This window comes from Harpia harpyja, chromosome 15 (genome assembly GCF_026419915.1).
Source record: "Harpia harpyja isolate bHarHar1 chromosome 15, bHarHar1 primary haplotype, whole genome shotgun sequence".
NCBI lineage: Eukaryota > Metazoa > Chordata > Aves > Accipitriformes > Accipitridae > Harpia > Harpia harpyja.
In genome coordinates, this window is record NC_068954.1 from 3,913,612 (window position 1) to 3,934,255 (window position 20,644).

Below are 20,644 nucleotides of genomic sequence, written 5' to 3' on the forward strand. Positions count from 1 at the left end.
GTCTGTGCAGCACCCAAAGCAGAGGGACATAATGGCACCCCAGCATGAAAGACAAACACTATTAAGGACTAACCGTATTACAGGATCCCATTCCTTATTCCTGACTAATCAATGCACAGAGAGAAAGAGATATGAACAGAAAAAATGCATTATGAATTCTGCAGTCCAACTAACTTCCAGCAATACCAGGTTTTAAGAAAAGGAAGGGGAAAAAAAAAGAAAAAAACATCAAGCAATTTGACACTTCTACCTGTAAATAATTATTCATCCAAACCCTAGCGATAAGCACATGACACTGTCCATGCAGATTAGGACACCACCAGAGAAGAAAACCCTTCTTGCTTTCCCTCTTCCCCTCAAAGGCTGTATTGTTCCCAAAGAGTTAACAGCAAAGCAGATCTGCAATTACCCGGGAATAATGGGGTGTGATTGGGGCACTAAAGAGCTGGAATTGATTTTTTTTTTCAGGCTTTCAGCCCTAGAAGCCCCTCCCTGACTTCCTGGTAACTCATGACCAGCAGGGTCAATAGAGCAGAAATCCTTCTAAAGGGCCAATCTGTATTTGAATTATTTAAACAATGTACTACAGCCAAGTTAAATGGGGCTTATCAAATGTTACACCTCTTAAAGCACAATTGGAGACAGAAGGATATTAACTGCTGAATGCTCCACCGATGGCCTGCGAGGGGGGAGGCAAGAAAAAGGGGAGAGAAAGAAAAAAAAGGGGGGGGGGGGCCAAGGCATGATGATTTGTGCAAGGGGAGGAGCAGGTGTCTGCTGCGGGGTCTTGGCCAGAGATGGTCTCTTCTTCCTTTTGGAGACCCTCCCTGTTTACCCAAACTGGGGTTGGCTTTACCATCCTCACCCAAGGGAACTAAAAACCCAGACTTGGGGTATTTGAGTGCTTAATCTGCATCATCTCCCCCCACTCCAGCTGCTGGGGATACGGTGCTAGAGGATACGGGTCTTTTTTTGGCCTTTCCCGAAGGAAATGCAGGCAGAGGTTGTTTCCATGTCGCGATAGGCTGCGGGTTATTATCCCCGTGCACAGCCTGGGATGTGCACTTTGCCCAGAAAGGGCTGAGACACAGAGCCGTCACAGGGCACAGTGGAAAAAGGAACAGGAAGCTAAAAAACATAACAATAGCAGAATTTTCCTCCAAATTTGGGAGCCAAACAGAAAACTCTCATATACTGAGAGGGGCTAAGGACAACTAGGGAAAGCCCGGCTTGCCGAGCAGCCCCAAAAGATGGCTGTGGTTATTTTTGCCCCAAAAAGTAGTAAGCTTGCTTAGGCTTGGGAGCCAGGAATTTGTCCAGGAAAACAGCTCTTGATTTTCTTACAAAGGTGAAAGCAAACAAGTCCACCTGGACGTTTTTCTGGCCATTTGTCCTGCTTTACCCCAACACTTTTGTGGTGTTTCAGGTGACCGGCCCTGCATGGGGAAGCTCGGAGGGTCCCTGGTGGGGTGTAGAGGGTAAATAGTTCACAGGTAATTCACACACTGACATTTTCACATGACTTATTTGACCTGGAGAGAAAACAAATATGCTTGCAAGTAAGAAAGCGCAATCAGCCAACAAACTGCAAACAGGCCCCAAAAGAGCCTGAATTCACTAGATGATGTATGGATGGGCAAGAAATAATTCAGCCACATACAGCTGCACAGTAAGGATATAGAGGAAAGGATATAGGGGGAAAGGGTTTGTAAACGATTCACAGACCAAAAATGTATAAATATTGGTTAATTGACCTGCAAAGGTTTTATTAGAAAGCACTGAGTATAAAGTAAAGGAGAAAAAAGGAAAAAATGCAAATTAACAGTGCTCTCTTAATGGCCCACATCCTTCATTAATATAGCTACTGTGCTGCCTCTGAGCTAATTAACTCTGTCAATTAAGAGGAATTCAAACTGCTTTCTCTGTGCTGTGCACATGGAGCTACCAGCTCCCATAGAGCTGATTTTTGGGGGTGTCTTTGCCCACCCCGAGCTGAACTGCCATGCCTAGGCTGAACCTTCAGCCCGACGGCAGCGGGTCGGGAACGTGCAGTCAGCCAGGGCTGGCCAGGAAAACCCGGAGGGAAACATTTCCTGCTGCGAAAGGCTCTCCCATCCAAACTGGAACATTTCAGGAGACGTTGCTGATTTCACTGAGGTTGTGTATTTTTTTTCTTAAAAAAAAAAAGAAAAATAATGAGGGGAAGGAGAGGAAAGTTTTCCTGACTCTGTTCCATCCTTTTTATCAGAAGTTAGGAATATAAGAAGGTGCCTCGCGGCTCAAATCCAGCCCAGTGCTATCTCAGTATTTGACATTATTTGTCATTTGGGGAAGAATTTCAAAATGTTTAGATTTCGTTACGGTTCAAAATGAAGCCCCAAACTCAACCCTTCCTCCCCCTCCTCGCCAAGCGGCGTTTGCCATCCTTCCCCATCCGCACTTTTAGGACCATCGTTTGCTGCAAAACCAAACGGGGTTTTGGGCTAATGTCTGTAACCTCCAGCTCAAACAAAACCGGCCGCTGGGTTTGCTCACTCGGCCGTGACAGATCCAGCCCCAGGCACCTTCTGCCTTCCCATGCATGTGGGGGTCCTGTCCCTGCCGGCTCTGGACGTCACATCTCCAACGGGTTCTTCCACCTTGAACGCCGGACGTCTCGGCGAAGGTCACCGTCGCCATCGGCCCCTGCTTTCGCACGCTGCTTTCCCACCCCGCGGCACCGGGCGACGTTGGAAGGGGACGGGATGATCACAATATTGAGAAAGCTCAACCCAAGCAAATGGAGGATTTATAAACTCCTGGCCTAGCCTGTAGGCTGCAAGGTCGCCCCTTATCTGAGTCTGCAGAGGGTTTGCAAAGTGCTGGCAGGCCTCCAAATATGTTTGGGAGTTTTTACTCTAACCTAAGGCTGCCGGACTCCCACATTTGACATTTTCCAAGTGCTGTTAAACGACGAGGCAGCGACCGGGAACAATGTGTGATTATAACAGCCGCTAGCTGAGGCTTTCCAAGAGCCATAGCAAGTGTGAAGGCTCGGCAGCTTGGCCGCCCGCCCCGCGGGAGCCGTCTTCATCGGGGATGCTGCAGGGTGGAGGGGGTGCCGGGCAAAACCAGCACTCACCCCTTGAAAGCCTTTTAATCATGGCCCAAAGGTGGAATAATGAAGTTTTGCAAAGGGGGAAAAGTGGGGGTACTTTTATCAGAGCTGCTCCGGGAGCATCCCTGCCTGGTTGACTCTGTTTTGCCTGCAGATATCCCGTAGGCTGCACCGTCACGGTGCAAGACCCTGCAAGGGATCCCACGCGCTGCTCTTTGCCCATGGGGTCTGGGCTGCCACCCCCATTCCACAAAAAAAAGGAAACAAAAAGTAGCCATAGGGATGATTCAGAGTCGGTAAAGGAGCTTGTGGACTTGAACCTGGGTTTCTCAAGGTCTGCATTAACCCCTGCGTAGACTGTTCTTCCCCTTTGTGCCTTAATTAATCCATCAGTAGCAAGGGCTAACCACAGTTAAAAAGAGCTGCATTCATTAAGGATGTGCTCAATCTTGCACATTAATTTAAATGAGCTGAGGTGCCCTAATTCTCAGCTGGGAATATTTCTGTTAGTTGGTGGAAAAAAAGGGAAATCCACACTGAAGACAGATAAAAATATACACTTGCTCGTTGTTTTATTTCCCCTATTTCTTCCTTTTATCTGGCTGGAAAACTGACTGTGCAGGACAGGGAGTAAAAGAAAACAAAAGAAAGAGGAAGGAAAACCAAGTAACAAAAGTGCTGTTTTTTCCTTCTTTCTTTCTCAAGAAAACAAGTCCAGAAAATTTCTTCCAAAATAGTTTTTCACCTGACAGTTGTACCCACTTAAAAAATATATTTTTGAGAAGGGAAATGAAAGGAGTGGAATGGCTGAAGAGAAGTGGGATGTGCTTGAATACCAATTGGATTGGAAGTGCAAAGGGGGTTGTTAGTCAGATAGGGAGGATTATTTTACATCTTGACCACCTATACAACCAAGTGTGCAACTGCCTAAATGAAATGTTGGCTTAATCATCCTGGTCAAAGTCCTTTGGCTACAAGCAAGTCTTGTTGTACTGTGGATAAACAGGGGGGGGAAAAATTAAAGGACTCTATATACACAGTTTTTCTGGCTTTGGTTAGAAACCCCAGGGTCAGAGCAAAGCTCTGATTTTAAACAACTGTATTTTAAGTGATCCTGTTTATTCCAAGTGTCTGCTGAGGCTTTGACTCCAAGCTATTAATATAAAATAAATAATTTTCACACAAGCTATTTTTTCCTCTGTTGCCAGAAGAATAAAGCAAGGCAGCCACAGAATCGACGCGTGTGAGCAGCAGAGAGGGAGCGAGAGGGAGCCATGGGCTGCTGCGATTTTCTCGGCTGCTGAATTACACATGGAGCACCGCTGGCAAAGAACGCTGAGCAAGACCGCATCGGCCAGTGCGATGAAGGATGCTTTTGTGACACGTATGGGGTGGTGGGAGACTCCCAGGGTGTGTTAGACCACGGGTTTTATGGCATCTAAATCCACTGCTGTTTCAGAGGGTGTGTGACCTGCAATAAAGGCAGCTTAGCCTCTGTAAGCGGTAGCTTCGAAAGTTGCCCATTGCAGATCTTGCCAGGCAGATGCGAGCCCAGATGATGCAGATGTGCTGGCACAAGACCCTGCGGTGGGTGCAGATGCATCCCAAGGACTGCATTTCTGTGGGGCTGGGTGCAAATATGGTTTTGGGGAAGCAGCATCCCACCACAGTGCTCCCAAAAAGGGATCCAAGGGATCCCTCGAGAAGTCTCATTCCCCATGGTGTGAGACCCATCCAGACTGGCTGGGATGAGCTTGGACCCACAGCATTTGGATCCTCAGGGCAGGGGAGCAAGAGGTCACGAGATAAAGGGAGTGGGTCCCTGCTCAGCTGTGTTCCCAGCAGATGCCAGGGACGAGTTGTATTTGCACACCTGCAGCCAAGCCCCCTCCCACGCCGATGGTCGTACACTCACAGCCCACTGACCTTCTCCCCCAGCTGCTTTCCTGGTCCCTTTTTTGCAGGTTGATGTCTTGAGCTCACCAGGTCTCTGCATCTGGGTACCAGATTTCAGATCTAGTGATGGAGTGAAATGGGAGAGAGGTTCAAACGGTAGCATGCACTCCAACAAATGAGGGCCTCAAAGATGGCAAATAATTCTGCAAAGCCTCTGCAGAGGCCACCTGGCCTCCTTCTGTGGTGTACCTGGAGGACAGTCCTGCTATTTGTCTCCAAAAACCACTTCAAAGTCTCCACCACTTGCGTGTTTTGTGCCCCGTAATAAAGGGGCTTCGCTAGGGTTTAGAGGTGGAGAAATGATGGCAGCCTTGGGGGGCATCAGCAAGGCAAGGAGAAGGCAGCTAGTGAAAGCGCAAAGTGATTGCCTCTCAAAATCACAGCCCTTAACCTATATCCATGTCAGGCACTCAAGTCTTGAGGAAAGGGAGATCTCTGCTCCCTGCTAACACCATGGCCCCTCCATCAAAACAAGCACCAGCTGGACCAGGAAAGGCTCTCCCACCTCTGCTGGATACAAATCATGGAGGGATGCAGCCTGACCCCGAGGTGTTTTGCATGCTCAGACTCACACAGGCACAAGGAAGGACCTTCAAATTTGCCGGACAAAGGACCTGGTGTCGGAGGCTCCCTCCGGAGCAGGCGGGGGAACTGATTGCTGCGGAGATGTGGGAGGCGTTGGCTGGAGTCTGAGAGTCTGCAGGGAGAGCAGGCGGCTGGAAAACTCTACCTACCATTCACATCTGGGTCCTGTAGTTTTGGTGCTGGGTTTTAAGGATCCATTAAACTATGTATTGCTCAATCTAGCTAGCTTAAATTATCAGGTTATAAAAAGACATGCATTCATTTAAACTCTAAGATCTCCAAGATGGGACTGTGTCCTACAGAAGGCGAGCGTTGCTGCGTGGTGTAACATCCCTGTTAAACTACTGGGATGTAGAAGAAGCAGACAAGGCTTTAGATACACAGGCATTTCTTAAGGAAAAAAGTGAAGATAAGGATTTAAACCCATTTATATAAATTCTAGTTCTGGATATCCATCACCTGCACTTTTCTAGACGCAGGGGGAGCGTACCAGGGGAAAATCACTACAAGCTCACTTTGGTCTCATCTTTTTCCACAGGTATCTCCCAATGGGCACTATTTTCAGTTTGGAGAAAGGAGATATAAACACAGTCCATCACTGTCACAAATTATACATTTCAACTTCTCCGTGTTTGGCAAAATCAGGGCTCAGCATACCCCAGTGCAAAGCACCAGCTTGATTTTACTGTCACCCTTGGAGACTCCAGGTGGCTGGACCACTGTCATGTTAATAAGGTCTTGATCTCAAATAAAGCACCTGTACACCCCATAATATGGCTAAATACCAATAAAATCGTATGCGTCCTGCCCATCGTTCCCAGCGGGGCTCGGGATCTGCAGTATCCCTAAGGAAATCCGTGAATAACCCAAACCTGAAGTCCCACCAGGACCAAGGCAGGAGAGCAGAGGGGGCCAGCTGGCTTTCTCCAGCCCTGAGCTGGAGGCATCTATTAACAATTAGCTTTTTGGCTCCACTAAGTGCACTCAGCCTGACTTGGTTTTATTGGCATCACCCATCTCCCAGTAAATGTGATAAGAGAATCTGATTAGCTGCGGCATTCAGACCAGGCTCTGAGCTAGTCTCCAGCACGGCTGTCTGAAGGCTACTTACCACATGCACTTTCCACACCACGCTTCCAGGCCCAGAAGGGTCTAATGAAGATTGTCCTTGGACTTCATTGTTTACTTTTAGGCAAGCATCAGAATGAAGACCAATTTAGCTGCCTGTTCTTTTCCTTTTCTTTTTTTCACCGGGCTCAGTCTAAACATGCATCTCAAGAAAGAGACTTTTTTACTGCCAAGACAACGTGTGATAAGGAAAGATCATCTGTCTGCGAGAAAATTACTTCTGCGGAGTTCGGCAAGTGGTCCCAAGGGTCTGATTCCAGCACAGGAACAGCCCCTGGAGAACATTAAAGAATTATAACCCCCACGATAAGGCACTTTCTTTTATAGTTTTTTATTTCATAGCAATAGTCACAACTTAAAGATAAGAACAACATACATTTTGTTTAACTAGCCTCTTGTTCCTTGGTGTGGGGCTCACTGTGAACTGGCATCCATCAAACTCTTTTGTGATTTACATGAATACCTGATTCTTCTGATAAGGGAAAGTGTAAGTCAACATAGTTCTGTTGTAATTGGGTGTTACCTGTTTAGATACTGAACTGCTATCTCAGCATCAGTTCACAGGCAAGCTCGACTTTACCTTTTCTTGCTAGGTACAGAGAGAATGTCTCTTGGTTTTGCATCGGCCCCCAGGTGTTGCAACAAGCTGCCTGGAAGCATCTTTTCTCTTCAGTCTAGTAGAGGTGGCCACAGGACATTGCAGATGCTAGAAGTCAATGCGCATTCAAACAGTGATGGGAAAAAGTTACAGAAGTAAAATCCCCAGTTAAACCCAAAGTTCCCACTTTAGGCTCAGCATAAGCCTTGGCCACAGACTGGTGGCGACTGCATGGTCTAGCAAAGAGGTACTACCATACCCTTATTTTGCTGATATAATTATCTTAGTGAGCAACATTTTATGCTTATAGTATAAAAAAAACTACTGCTGATGTGTGTATGATAGCAGCAATATCTGACCCTCACATACCCAGACTTCTTTGCACTAGATGATAGAGATACTAAGACACCTCAAAGCCTGATGAGTTTGCAACCTAAAAACAAACCAGAAAAGGAGCCCAGTAAAGGATTTGATGACTGCCATGAAGCAGGACTTCTCAGAAGAGAGACCATGGCTCCTGCCTTAGACTGTACCACCTTTAATTAGATGTGAGTGTCCCAAGACACAACTGCTTTACTTCTAACAAAAATAAAAACACCTGGTCTTCTTTAACAAGAATAACTAGGAACAAAAAAAAGAAAAAAAGAATCTCCCACCTGCAGGCTTTCAGGGCCACAGAATTGAAGAAATTAAATGCAAATCACTAACCAAAAAGTTTGTTTTGCATAAGGAATACCGAGGAGGCTGCCCAGTGTTTGCTCTCTCTCTGCCTGATGTCTTTAGCAAAGCCAAGCTCAGGAACCTGAAGTTGAGAAGCAGCGTGGAAGTCGGCCGTTAACAGCAAGACAATCTCTTCTGCTTCCATCCCAAGTTTTAATATCAGCCTACAACTTTTCATGATTCAGGGCCCCACCAAGCCCCCTGGAGCAGCAGAGGTGTGGGCAGTGGCACAGGACTGCAGGGATCTCTCAGGAACTGCTGGTAGAGGGGCCAGGAGACTCACCGGTCAGTGAGATGCAGACTAGGAAGATCCCATACAAGGGCTGTAAAGGGATGTTTGGGTGTATCTCCCTCCCAAGATCAAAGGTGAATCTGGGTGATTTGCCAGCTCCTAGCTGCCCAAAGGTCTTTTATTAGGCCAAATTCTCCTCTTGGTACAAGCTCACCTGATCGCAGTGAAGGTGCAGCAATGCTTTACTATAAAAGCCACTGCTCAGATGGGAGGAAGATTGGTTCCTGCCAGCAAACACTCAGGGCTGGATAAATAAGAGGAGCAGCAGAGCAGATACAGCTTTCTTCCCAGAACTGGGATCCTGCAGAAAGCATAAGACTCAAATCCTGGTCCCTCCTCAGCCTCCTTAAAAGCTTCTGCTCAATGCAAAGTCTTGGCTGAGCCCCCTCGTCCAAGTGTTGGGCATTAGGTCGTGCATCACCTAAAACATCATCTTGGCCATGCTTGGCCAAGGTGCCTTTCCGTGGAGCTAGCTACGGGTTGGGTGGGCACCTCTTGGCAAGCGGAGATCGTGGCTCTGTTGGCCTCAGGTGTCCTCAGAGGCTGGGAATATTTGATATTGGGAGAGACCTGAAAAAATGCTCCAGCCTACGTAGTTGAAAAGGCAGCTTGTTGTATTGGCTTGTTTTTATGTGTTTAATAGGATTTCTTTCACCTTCTAACACCACACTGTTAGAAGACAGGGATTTTATGATGTTATAAAGACAGATACATAGATATGTATATATATAAAATGCTAAATATACTTTTAGCACGGGAGAGCTGAGGTTTAAGAGGCTATTTCCTGGCTTAGTCCAATTCTCTCACTAGACTTTTTCCTTCACACTAAGTGAAATTCTGGCTGAATTAAAGAACCACTTTTCTTCTTATCTGCTGTTCCTGTTATCTAACTCCAAGGCAAAGGCTGGGAGCCGAGAGACAGCCAGGGCATACCATTTTACAGCTCACCTTCCCACCATTCCCCTGGGCTTGCATTAAATGCCAGGAAGATTTGTTAAAAAAGAGCCTGTCATTCTCAACTCGACCATATAGGGGGAACAGCAATGGGAAAGTCACAAAAGAGGTCGCTTTGCTGGATATCTTAATTTTTTTGGGGGGGGGTGTCTCCCAAAATCTCCTACAGACCCCAGTGAAGTGGTTGCACTATGACTTCTGTGGAGCAGGGACCACCCTTTCCATTAAAATGTCCAGGTCCATTCACATGTGTGAGCCTCCAAGGGTGTCATGAAAAGGGAAGGAATAAAAAGCACCAACCCCATTCATTATTTACTGTCACTACTTGTTTCTGGCTCCTGAGCCAGGTTGGTGCTACCAGCAGGAGCTAAGAGACCTCAGCTCCCTCCCTGACTCCACCACTGACTCACTGCTTAGTCCTGGGCAGGTCCCTCCACTTATTTTCACCTCTTTCTCCGCCTTCAGCAAAGTCTCTGTCTTGGTTATAAAGGTTTCCAGTTTGGGGGGAGCAGGATATGTTTGCCCAGCATTAAACACAACCAAGGCTCCTACTTCCAAATGATCCTCCTTGTGCCATGGTGAGAACAATACTCGTGCCTAATTAGGGTTGCCCATAACTAAGAAACTTCTTTTATCCTTGGATTTTTCCTTAGTGTCTTGTCCCAGAGTTATTCACATACCTTTCTCCAGGTTTCCTCCAAGTCCTCCCTTGTCTCAAGGTATCATCAGCCTCTTCCATGCTTCTTATTTGCACGTCCCAGACTTTGGAACTGAGTTAGCTGTACCAAGAGCTGCACTTCTCACTCAGGCCGGGTTTATTAGGTTTGCATTGTCATTGTGTGATGTGTCTGTTCCCTAAATTAAGAACACACTGCTAGGCACGGGTGTTTAGAGCCCTTGAAACCAGATTAGCTACTGTCCATTTTGCTCACATGCAGGTTCCTCAGATATTTCTTTAATTCAGGGTTCTTGCAACCCACCCCCTTGCAGCATCCTGCTGCCTCTGGCAAAATCAAGAAAGAAAACAAAAAAAACCCCAAACAAGGTCCTTCCTTGCAGGATCCAGCCATCCTTCCAAGAAGTTCCCTGCTCCACATACAGCTGGGCAGTGCAGCAGCCTCAATTTCAAAGGCAGTATGGACACTGGGTCTCAGGAGAAGCTCTTATTTCCAAGGTTTTCCAGAAACAGACAGGGCAGCATACGTATAGGTCTACGGCAGACTGCGGGAGCTGCAGTTATGCCCCTGTGAAGTTCTGCCTATAGAGAAGTGTCAAAATCGGTATTGCCACAGGTAAAATGTAGCTTTGGTTGCTCACCCACTGGGGGACAGCTGTGGGGGCTGAGATGGTGATGAGTTCCCAGGTTTTTGTTACCACTCCCTCCTCCTTTTTTCACCATCCTCTTGCCCAGCCGGTGTTCACCTGTAGACCAGGAGGCCGATAAATCTCAGGAAGTGGAAATCGGAGATCCACGTCTGAGGGAGCCAAGAGGTCTTGGTTGGAAGCATGATCTTGTGCCCAGAGCAACAAAGAGGCACAGGGTCCTGCTTGTCCTCCCCGCCCTCTCCTTCGCCTCCTGGAGAACTTTAGGAAAGTCTCCTGCTTTGATATCCCCTCCTGTAAAACAGAAGTGAAATCTGCTTCCTCTGAGATTGGCTAGTGAAAAGGGATGTACAGCATCATAAAATGATGATGATTAGAATGACGTGCCTCTTCCCATTTGAAACAGATACAGATCTGGCCCAATAATTCCACAAAAAAATCTTGGTCTGAATATCTTCAATACACTGATCTGATTTAAAAAGAAACAGAAACCTGGAGTTAAAAAGCAGGTGGGTTTTATCACCTCTTTTATTATTTAATTTGGCTGGAATGTCTTTTCTTTTAAGATGAATGAACCTTCTGCTGACAGCAACTCCCTTACTTTTTGCTTTCAAACCAAAATTGATGGGAATTTAGGGGATTTTCTGTTTAAAAAAAACCCACCTTCCTCATAGTAGAAAGTATGATCAGCTGCTGTTGTGAAAAGCTCTGGCTAAAACCACAATATCCTTCCAGGGAAGTTACACCACACAGAGTACTTGCAGCCCAGAACATTTCTGGTCTCTCCTGCTCCGACAGGTTCAGATATCCAGTCCTTCAGATGTCCACGTAAATTCGGGCTGTGGTAAGGACAACTTTAGGGTGCCTGGGACCCGGCCAGCATCCCTGCACCTACCTGCCACAATGCACTAATCAGGGCTTGGGCCTCTTTAAAGTTATGGTGAATCAAATGGTGTGCACCTTGGGCAATGCCACCCAAGTGTGGTTTGCCACCCAAGCTCCAGGAAACTCTAAGGAAACTTGAAGACACACAAAACTTGGTATGAGACACCTTGCCGTGGTATATGTCTTCCTAAGACTGAGCACTTGCTCGCGCACTGACAGAAGACAAGTATATAACAGCACTACCTGGGGACACCTCCCAAACGACGGGCTCGGCCCCACCAACCTTCACTCACTCAAGTCTTCCCATGTGAATCCATGGGGCTGCTCGCTTGGGTAAGACAAGCTAGCTGTAAATTCAGCTCAAAGCCAAGCCTCACAGAGGTTTGCGTAGTATGGCCTTCACAGATACGTAGCACAGAGAGGTTGGCTTGTGTTATTGCTGTCCAGCTCCCCAAGAAGTAACATCGCAGTAAAACGTCATGGCTTACTTGGTTTAGGTGAAGATGTAAACAAATGATCATCAGCATTACCTCCGCAACAGCTAAGCAGGGCTAAGCCTGTGGATGCCCAGTATTTGCTAGTAAAATTTTTTTTTAAGCAGGAAACATGTGGCTTTACCTCTGGACAAATATCCTCCTGAGCATCAGCGTGAGAGCTGAAAGCCCTCCATCTAGCAGATCATAAGTTGGTAATGTCTGAAACTTTCCTGAGCAACCTTAGATTTTCCCATAAAAAATAATACGGTCACTTCTTTGCATTTCTTCTAGCTTATCACATGGGCCTGTCCAACCAGCCATCGTCAATGCCTTTATCTCCCTCCTCGCACCCTTGGGGGATGCCACTGCTTGGCCCAGCACTGAAGGACCTCAGTTGACCCAGGAGACCTGTAAAGCAGAGCAGCAACCTTACCACCCAAAGAGAAAATACAGCAGGCAGCTATATATTTTCTTTAGACGAAGCATGTTGGGGACAGTTGGAGCCTGGACTTTGCTTCTTCACATTGTGTGCATTAAGAAAGGTTTTTTTCTTGCCGCAGCAATAGCCCATGCTCAACAGAAATAACCTCTGCATCTTTAAGTGCATAATTTGTGGGCTCTGCCAAGTGGACAGGAAATTAATGAAGTTTAAATGAAGAGCTGCTCCCTTTTCTAGCCGTCTGATTATTTCTTTTGATTTAGTATAATCCTGGCAGAGTGCTCCTGATCTAATCGCAGGAGCTTGCACTTCGTGATCCAATTACTGCCAAGTTTCTGGACATTCGTTTTGCTTTGATGGGAACATTTAAATGTGTGAACTTCGCAGGGGCTGGCTGACAGCTCTCAGCTCTGGGATCTCATTTTAATTATAGGCCCAGTGGAAATAGGTGCAAATTGGTTGTCTCAAAGCATAACATTGTGAGAGCAGATTTATTTTCATGTGAAAGCTAGAATCCTTTTGTTTGGGGGAAATAAAATGAAATAGCGTGATTTTTCACAGACCAGAGTATCTACTTCGCCTTTAGCCAGTCTTGCAGCCTGTCCATAGCTTAGCCATGCAAACAGCTCCTGGCTCAGCATTGCTTCTAGCCAGAGCCTGTGAATCCTGATGCCTACTCTTACCTACAGGTCTCCACCACTCTGCCAAACCTGGCTTGAACTAATCAGCAAATTTAAATGTTATCTGGACAAACGTGCAGCCAGCATGCTCACATAGTTTCAGTTTTCAAAAGGAAGCTGCAGACACAGAGCTAACACTGAGCCCGTTTTCCAACAGCCTTTCCCAGCCCGAACTTGCACAAAGTTGGGCTGAGAACTGATGATTTCAGTGCACTTGGTGAGAGTCCAAGACCTCTGCTTTGCACACTGATTTTCCAGCGCTGCTGCCGGAACGCCATCACGTCGTACCCTCAGTCTTTCATGATCTAAGGTTGCCGCAGTCGCCAATCCCCTCCCAAGACCGCCGGGCAGAGAAAGCGGCTCCCGGGGTCTGCCTTGCGAGATAGCATCACCCCGCCGGCTCCCAAAGCCTTCCTCACGATGCTCCTGCCGTGTTTGCTCATGTCCTCGCATTGTCCCCAACCCCGATAACTCCTCTGGTCACCGTTATCGTCTTATCGCCACAGCGGCACGGCTGAGCCATCAGCCCTCCACGTTTGGCAGGGAGGGCACCAAGCTCTAGCTGCTGATAGACCTATCTATGAGCCCATTCGGGATTGTTTTGATCAATGGCTTAATCTCTGTTTGGATGGTCGAATCCCTCCCTCCCTTGTCTGCAAGCTGGATGTTGGGATGAATGTCCCCTCGGCTCGTGCCATCTCAGAGCCTGGCTATGTAGAGAGCACGTCGCAGCCAAAGATTCACCGTTTGCACCCCATGGGGCTTTATTACCCTTATTTTAGCAGATAGGCAACTGAGGTCCCAAAAGGTGCAGCGGCCTCTCCAAAGTCTCAGGATAATTGAGAACTGAGCTAAGGTTTCCCAAAACTTCAGGGCATCCTTCTCCTCCGACAGTGCTGTAAAGGACCCGCCAAGTCAGGGTGTTATTGTGCCGACAGCCAAACACAGGAGCCTCAGCCAGAGACACTTTTCCATCTAAAGTCCTGATATCTTTTGAAGACGTGACCATTTGCTTAGCTTTATTTACCGAGCAACACACTTCCAGTCAATGGAGCGGAGATAAGCACATGTAGAGATCTTGATGAGATCAGGATTCATCTGATAGGAGAAGAATAGGGTGGGGAAGAAAAAAGAAAAAAGTAAAAGTAAAAGCTCATTGATGATCCAGGCTCCAAGACAGGCCAAATCTGAAGGGCAGAATTCTCCCCCAAATACTTCTCTTTTTTTTTTTTTTTTTTTCCCAAAAATGGCAATGTAAGGCACTTGGGCTCCAGCATTGAACCAGCAGCAGACAGAAAAAAATGAGACCAGGGGAAAGAGAAACCAGGAAAAATGTGTAAAAATAGGGAAAAACTCTCTATATTTTCACCTCCTCCTTTTTTTTTTTCCAAAACGTGAAATTGGCCAAGAATTCTGAAAAAATAAATCCATCACCAACAGAAGATGTCCGCATCCTCTGCCTTGTGTTTAACATTGGCGTCCAACTTTATACAAGGGGAGGAAACAAAGCCCGTTTCACAGAAGGAGGACCTGGCCTGGGGGCCCAGCTGTACCCACCTGACTCCAGTGGTGTCTAAATTATTGTCAGTAACGGATGGAAAGGGATGGTTCCTCCACCTGAGAAGCACCCACCACTCTGGAATGACTGCAAAGAGACATTAAGCCTACGTGATTTGCCCAAAAGCTCCTCGGCAGCTTGCGGCAGAGCTAAGGGAATTGGCCGCAGCATCCTCAGAAACATCAAGTAAATTATAACAGCGCCAGGATTGGGTTTTGGCCAGGTGGCCACATCCATCCTATTAAACTCCAGCTCCCAACTCAGAGTGACACAGCCAAGCCGCCTCGTGGGAACAGTCTTGCCATGTTCCCACAAAGAATTTGGGATATGTCTGTCTGGTTGTCCGTATGGCTGATGTCCTGCACCCTTGCTCCGGTGTGGCTAAACCTGCTAGGAGACATCCTGCCTCAAAATCTGGCAGGAGACCCTTAGAAGAAAGATCATCCTCCCAGTTAATAACAGAACAAGATGGACTCACGGCTGTTCGCTGCCACCACCTCCTGACCTCTGCATTTGATGGGACTCCACCAGCTTCAATCTATGGGGAGAAAGGGAAGGGACTAACCCTGGAAGATAAGGGGCCTGACTCTGGTCTTGTTTTCACCAGCTGCACCTCAGCCACGGTCCCTGCCTGCAGTAGATGTGGTATTGTATGACTTGATTTGATCCTGTTCAGCTGAGGATGAAAGAGGGACATCCATTTTGCAATTCACAAGAGGTACCTGGACAGCAGAGGAAAGGAGCGGATCGGAGAGATTTCTATGATTACAAACAACCCCTGAATTTTGCCAGCAGACCTGAGTGTCTGAAGAAAGTAGATATGGTGGGAGCAATTCTCCAGGCATCTCCCCCGTAGCCACGGTGCCCAGGCTCCATCAGATGTGAACAGCTCTGCGTGACATATTAACTCAGATCACCTCGGATCTGGGGCTGAAATCCCAAGGCAGGAGAAAAGACAGGCGCAGCTAAGGCTCAAAGATGCTCATCACGCAACCGATCACTGGAAAATGAAAGATTTTAGGGTGCCCTCAAAAACCCCTGTGATTTATTCCAAATGGGAAATGATGTGCAGAACAAAGAGCAAAACCTCTGTTCCTAAGTGCGTCTCACCTAAAATCTTGAGGTCAGGGCTGATGTCACTCAGCTATGATTCTGAGATTTGCTCAAAGAACAGGTGAGTACAAGAAACATCGGCAAGGGGGAATGATAGAAAATGAAAACCGAGGAAAAATATAGTTAAACAACAAAGGCCCTGTTGGGTTTTTTTTTGTTTGTGTGTTTGGTTTTTGCCTGCAATAACATAAAATGTAACATCTTTTGCCCATCCTGTGTTTTTCCCACTGCAAGCTGTTAACAGCCAAGGCTTTTTAGACCGGCAGGCATGCAGTAAGAAGACAGAATTGTGAAAATGTTCTTTATTCTCTATAGGACCCCCCACAAAAAGATGAGTCTGGAAAGAAGCAATACATTTTTGCTGCAAGCTAAGGAAAGTATTTCAAAATCTGTTCAGCTATAATTAGTAAAGCCCATCTGAATTCATGCTCCTGTTTTATTGTCCTTTCAAGAACAAAACCTCAACCCTAAACATAGCTGAAAATAATTAGAGATGTTTACACTTCTTGCTTACAGCACTTCAAGCCTAGCTTTTCTTTTTATTGTGTTTAAACAGCAATTAATCCAGAATTGTCTTCAAACCTTCTTAAAACAAGCAAACCAACCAAAACCAAACCAAAACCCCCAAAGTGAAAGTGAAATTAAATTAAATTAAAAAAAAAAACCAACCCAAAACTATTACACTTCAGAGTTTTGTTCAGCCAGAAACAAAAAAATATCAAACCTTCCAGTTCGCTAATTTTGTATTTCTGCCTTTTCTAGATGAAACACAAATGACATTTTTCTTGATTTTGGGAGGATTTTCCACTGAATCAAAAAATGCATTTCCTAATCAGTTCTACTGCTCACATGCGCTTTTTTCTGGAGTGAACATTAGACGTACAGCTCTACCACAGTCTGTAAGGAAAGGTGCTAAAAATTGTCCTTTTTGCATGTCAGAAGACGACAGTAAATCAAAAGTATGTATTTTGCAGAGGAGCCTTCCGCACGTGCATGCAGCCATTCCTCCGTGGTGGTTTATGTATCTTTGGGTGTTAACAACTGGAATATGCTCCGATGCTTCCGATGTCCCACTGGCATTACGGTGAGACTTCACAGCTGTTCTGCCAAAAATACCTAATCCTGTGTTAAGGCACAGGACTAAGTGCTCTGTGAGAGATGGGTCCTGTCCTGGATCTGCTATCCCCCACAAGCCTTTCCATCATCCTTCCCCTTGTCTTCCCAGGTAATAAGATCGACCTATCCTGCAGTGTTGTTGTGAGGCTTAACTTGGTAATCTTTATAAAGTGCCACGGATCCTCTGTAAAAGAGAAAAGAAAAAGAAAAGAAAAAAGAAAAATATATGACCCAGCCTAATTCTGGTCTCGTCTGGCCGAGGAGTGAGTCCCGGGGAGCTACAGCTGATCGACACAAGGAAGCCCAAGACGAGCCGTCTCTCTTGGAGCTATCATTGCAGAGCACAGGAGCCATCCTGCATTCAGCCTCTTGGGTACCAGCAAGGGTGACACTGCAGTGACACATCTTCTCCAGCCCATGTGAAGATCTGTGCTTTTGCGATGTCTTTGTTGTTATGTGCTAAATGAAAGTCTACTTTGTTCCCCTTGCTTGAAATGCTGTTAGTACATCTTTTCACCAGCGCAATATTCCCCTTAGAGTCAACCACGAAGACGGTGGCCATCTAGATGGGAGAGCAAAGGAAGATCTTCGCCTCTGCCCAGGACTTCTGAAAGGTCAGGGCACCCTGCTCACCCTAAAAAAGGCGATGGCTCCCAGGCAAAAGCTTACTTTTTTTTCCCCAAAGATGTCAGCTGGTGTAATAAAAGCTACACCCTCTCCCTGCACTCCTGCTCCTCCTTTATTTTTTATTACTAGCAAGAATGTTAAGCAAAAGAAGTCTCAGACTGGTTATGGGGCAAGACCCCACGAGCAGGTGCAAGATGCAGTTCACACTGTCCAGCTCAACCAGAGGTTTCACTTTCATTAATCACAACAGATGAGGATCTCACACCACCTTCCTTAAGGCATCCATCCAGTCCCTGGTACCTCGCCGGGTTAGGACAACGTGAGGCTGAGCCCGAGCTGCTCTCTCCTGCAAGCCAAGAGCTATATAAGACCTATTCAAAGCACTGTCTGTTCAGCCGGGTAAGCTATAAACTCATATAGCTGCGTGTACAAGCACATCAGGCTTTATCTAAAATGATATCTATATTTTTTCCACTTGGAACAATAGATAAATTGATTGATGGATTGATTGACAGACAATAGCTAGAACTACAGAGACATTCACGACCAGGTTCCTCGCACCTCTAACTGGCTTTCTTTTTTCATTTCCAATAAAAAACCTCCAAAACTCAAGCAATGAGTCCCCCTGCCCCCCTCCTATGCTGCCAGCCCCAGGACTCACAGCGTTCCTCCTGACTTGTATGATGCTAGTGGATATGCATGAAAAATCAGAGGTACGTCTATCTTCCAAGTGCATTGCCTAACAGATATTACTGTTTATTAATAATACCAGGACTGTATTAATGACCTAAGAATGAGGGCAAATTAGATATAAATTTGCCAACATACCTGACTACTCTTTCCACAGTGTGCTGCACTGGGGTTTTGGCTAACAATAACAATATAATTTCATGATAAAATGAACTTTAACATTACAGTACATTTTATGATTTCAGCACGTTGTGTATTTTCTTGCTTTTTCCCCATAGATGACAAAATGCCACCTTCACCCAAGATTTTTCATCCTGGACAGCACTCCTAGGTCAGTGTGAAGCTGCATGCTGAGTCTGAAAGCCAAAGCCAGGCTGGGTTTCAGCAGATTTAAGGGATCATCAGCTCTGTTGCTCTTGAGTAATGCCAATGCATCAGCAGTATTAACACCGTCGATCTTTTTCTTTACAGTACAAATCCAAAAGAGGAGAAGCAGAAGAGCGAGCAGGCTCTTCCAGATGGTAAAGGGAAGCTGGAAGCTTTATTTGTGCAGCCATAGGAATCTCATCGACATAGTCTGAATTCCTGCCGCCGCGAGCAAAGCTGGGGAAGGTTGCAATGTTCACTTGGCTGGAGAACGGCAGTGCAAAGGGTGCTCTGAGCGGCTTTTGGGTGGGATATTTCTGGGAAGTTGGATGGACCCATCATTAGGAAAGAAGAAAATGCCTGTGATGCCACCTCAACTCCAGAAATTGTTGTGTAGATCACACGAATATTAGATATAATCCAAAGGAGCCCTGGCAGCGCTTGGAGATTAATGACCAACTATTTATTAGCACCAGCTCTGCTTATCCAGCCTCTGACCCTAAATATCCCCAGCACTGAAGGAGCTGGGTCCTTCCCACGTGCAGTTGTCCTAACACCTCTCAGGATGTCCGAGGCTTTTAGATCCCCAATTCCCACAGGAGTTTGGTCCTCCTTTCCTTTGCAAAGCTGAGGCTGGGGGATTTGGGGGAGGCTGCGTGAGGGTCCCAGCCCAGTGTCCCGAGCTCAGGGAATTCATCTGTGACAGATCCAGGTGAAGAGAGGAAGATTCCCAGAAAGCTGCCAGCTGCCTCCACTGTCCCTTGCTGGAGGACACTGTCAACCTCAGATCACAAACTCACCCTGTGCCAGAGGGGTTTTTTTCCTCACTGAAAAAAGCGAGACGTTTTTATGCCTTTTTTTTCAAGTTTTCCATTTGTAAAATTGTCAATATTTTGTGTTTTTTGACTGGCAATCTAGTCCAAGGTCAAACCAGCCTCCTGCATTACCGCTCAGTCCTGCCAGCACTTGCCTGCCCATGAAACCCTACTCGTCCTTTGCTCATGTGAGAGCATTCCACGTTTGGCACTTGGAGCACTGAGCATCAGTATGAAAAGCTACCGTTTGGCTTTGTGGTTTCACTTTTTTTTCTCTTTTTTTTTTTCCTCTGCAGAATAGGTGGATTAATTCAAACCCGTGCAACCCCCTGATGTGTCAGTGCAGAGACAGAAATGTTTTTTTCAGCCCAGAAAGAAATCACCGATGAAGCCTCCATCCCGACACCGCATCTGCCACCCAAGGTTTGGGGGATTTGGGTCAGGATTGGCCATTTCCCATCGTATCCAACCCCTCCGCTGCAGTTCCCACAGCCCAGCGCCCGGTGCGTGATGCTGGGAGGAGGAGCAGGGGCATCCCCTCTGCATCCAGCCCTTCCCTTCCCGGCGGCAGCGGGGCTGGCCGGGGCACTGACCCCAGCGCCGGGGAGTCTGGAGCGGAGCCGGCGGCCGCCTCTCCCCTCCATCACCCCACACCTCATCAATAGGGGCTGACAGCCACGGCCTCGCCGTCCCGACGGCACCGCCGATGGCACGGCACGGCTCGGCACGGGCGAGAGTCGGGGATGCAAGCAGGCAGCCCCCCAAGTCGGGGTTGCGGGGAGAGCCGAGGGTCCGAAGTGCGGGTAGCCCCATTAATCCCAGCGGTTTTGGGATACAGGCAGATACACGGGGCGGAGTGCAGGCAGGGCTGTGGGTCCAGGTGCAGGCAGCCCCATTGATCTGGGGCGTAGGCAGCCCTGTGGGTCAGGACACAGGCAGCTCCATGAGTCCAGGGGATCCAGGCGTTCCCACGGGCACGGAGTGGGGGCAGCCCCATAGGTCTGGGGCAGCGGCAGCATCACTTGTCAGGGGGTATGAACTGCCCTGGGCGTCTGGGAGACAGGCAGAACCAAGGGTCCAGGTAGCCATGGATCTGGGGGGGGCGTTGGGGCTCAGCAGACAGACCTATAATAGACATCCACAGGGAGGGATACACCGATGCTGCCGCGCACAAAGATACAGTGACAGGTAAGGATGTACAGTGAATAGGTATAGGCATGTAGGCA